This window comes from Haematobia irritans, chromosome 2 (genome assembly GCF_050003625.1).
Source record: "Haematobia irritans isolate KBUSLIRL chromosome 2, ASM5000362v1, whole genome shotgun sequence".
NCBI classification, from domain to species: Eukaryota; Metazoa; Arthropoda; class Insecta; order Diptera; family Muscidae; genus Haematobia; species Haematobia irritans.
In genome coordinates, this window is record NC_134398.1 from 193,858,851 (window position 1) to 193,861,724 (window position 2,874).

Genomic DNA, 2,874 nt, shown 5'->3' on the forward strand with positions numbered 1-2,874 from the left:
TTCAGCGGCTAAACTCGAACTCAATACTCACCTTTAAGGTGGGTATTAAGTTCGAGTTTTTTCACTAAAGTGAAAACTAAATCAGTAAAAAAAGGAATAAAATTATACATATATGTTGCAGATTTTATTATAACTTGATGGGGAATAGCCCAAAGTAAGTTTTCACAAAGTTTGTATTCCTTAAAATGGATTATTAAAGAAAAGTAATCGTGAAAAAATCATGTTTTTAGCGGCTAAACTCGAACTTAATACTCACCTTTAAGGTGGGTATTAAGTTCGAGTTTTTTCACTAAAGTGAAAACTAAATCAGTAAAAAAAGGAATGAAATTATACATATTTGTTGCAGATTTTATTATAACTTGATGGGGAATAGCCCAAAGCAAGTTTTCACAGAGTTTGTATTCCTTAAAAAGTTTTATTAAAGAAAAGTAATCGTGAAAAAATGGCGATTTTAGCGGCTAAACTCGAACTTAATACTCACCTTTAGAGAAAAATCGTGACATGAAATCTTCTCAGTTTTAATAGTTTAAAGGTGGGCATTAGATCGAGTTTAGCCGCTAAAATCGTGATTTTTTCAGGATTACTTTTCTTAATTAATCCATTCTAAAGCTGAGTACTATATTCAGTTTTCAAGCTGAAAACCAGCTTGTTTTCACGGTTACTTTTTTTAATTAACTAATTTAGAAATATAAAATTATTTGCAATCAATTCCTTGGATCCATTCATTATTTGGCAGGACTTGATCAAAATATAATCGTCTTCATAAAGATATTTGTACTTTTAATTTAGTGTTTTGGTAAAAAAAAACGAACATAGTACCCTGCCAGCATTTCAAAGTTCGATTTCAACCTCATCGTTACCACAGACTCGTAAATGTCACTTCAACCATCATGAAAAGGTACATCAAAAAGTACATGCAAGTAATTTGCCATCCCTACTGTTAAAAAGCCATTTTTTTGTGAAACGCCAAGCGCAACCAGCTTGTTATATTTTAATTAAATAAAAACGAAAATAAAGTTCTGAAAACATAGATTATACGCTTAAAATTGTGAAAGGTATATTGGTGAACAATTTGGTGATTTTCCAAATGGAATAAAGTGATTGTTTTTCAGATATTTTACAGACACGCTGCCTCCATGGAATAAAAACACTGGTTGATAGACGCAGCAACATGTATCTAGCTACTTGTAACTCAACATCATCATTAATGCCAAAAATTATGTTAAATTTAATGTGATAGTGGTATAAATGTTATATTTTTACGAATTTGTAAATAATTAATCAAATTAATAAATATCTAAACAAACGTGTTTTACTCGACCACAATGATTCTTTTACAACTATCTTAAAATGCACTTTTTCTGATTGTTTGGAGGGTCCCTTATTGGCGTCGTTCTAAATTGATCTATAAAGGCACCTAATAATTGCACTCATACGAAACATTTTTGTAGTAACTTGGCGTGGTACAACTTCTCAATAGTGACGGCGCTTTTCCGACGAGTTTTTGATGTCGTATATGATTTTTTTCGACGTAGTGGGGATTCTCAAAAGAGTCTCCAAATTCAAAAAATGTTGGCAGGGTTTTTGTAAAGTTTTATTCTTTAATATGGATTAATTAAAAAAGTAAAAAGTTCGAATTTAGCCGCTAAAATCAAAACTAAATCAGTACAAAAAGTATAAAATTATACCTCTTTGATGCAAATTTTATTATAACTTGATGGAGAATCCCTGCCAACATTTTTTGAATTTGGGGACTCTTTTGAGAATCCCCACTACGTCGAAAACAATCATATACGACATCAAAAACTCGTCGGAAGAGCGCCGTCACTATTGAGAAGTTGTACCACGCCAAGTTACTACAAAAATGTTTCGCATGAGTGCAATTATTAGGTGCCTTTATAGATCAATTTAGAACGACGCCAATAAGGGACCCTCCAAACAATCAGAAAAAGTGCATTTTAAGATAGTTGTAAAAGAATCATTGTGGTCGAGTAAAACACGTTTGTTTAGATATTTTTTAATTTGATTAAACATTTACAAATTCTTAAAAATATAACATTTATACCACTATCACATTACATTTAACATAATTTTTGGCATTAATAGGGCTGTTTTCTTTTTGCACTGGATAGAACTTTTGTATGGCAATCGTTGCACTGGTGTTCTATCCAGTGCAACTATCAGTGCAAGTCGCACCAGAGTCACCATTATATGCGAATTTTGTAGTTGTCAAAATATGAATTGGCAACTAACTAAAATACTGGGGAGGAACACATCTCAAGTGAATGTCACATACTGAAAAGAAGAAGAAACAAAAGCAAATGTAAATAAACAAAACAGAAGTATTTGTTTAAATTTTGTTTCACTGCAACAAAAACAGGAATATGTATCGAATTATGTAGAAATATCTAGTGGCCCAACTTTAAATGTAGCGTCTCTAACAACTTCCAATAAAGGAACTCTCACGGAAGTGACGATTTCATTTGGACATTTCGTCAAAGGCCTTCTCTGTATTTCGTGAGACTCACAATAATTATGGATTTCGAAAAAATTTAACCGCGCCTTAAATTTTTACAAAAACACCTTAAATGGCATGAGAATCAGTGAAATGTGTTTTATTTTCCTACAAATCAAAGTTTAAATTGCATGGCTCGGGTGGTGGAAGTTTAGTACGAAGGTCCAAAGAAAAGTCTTAATCCAAGAAATAACAGTTCCTCCAATAATGGTGGGGGTAATATTATGGTCTGGGGGTCGTTTTTTGGACATGTTATGGCTCCGATTTATAGAGTATAGAGGGCACTATGCTTTTGGAAATCTTCAAAAACAGTTTGTCCCATGTAATATTACCATAACAATCACGGGAAATACCGTCTA

At 32.3% G+C, this 2,874-nt stretch overlaps 1 long non-coding RNA gene across 1 annotated transcript; it reads left to right on the plus strand.

Annotated features, from left to right (window-relative positions):
* The first annotated feature begins 821 nt into the window (after positions 1–821).
* LOC142226852 (uncharacterized) lies at positions 822–2,540 on the plus strand. Its single transcript, XR_012719762.1, has 2 exons — positions 822–1,055; positions 1,113–2,540. It is a non-coding gene; the product is annotated as an uncharacterized LOC142226852 (long non-coding RNA).
* Positions 2,541–2,874: the final 334 nt, after the last annotated feature.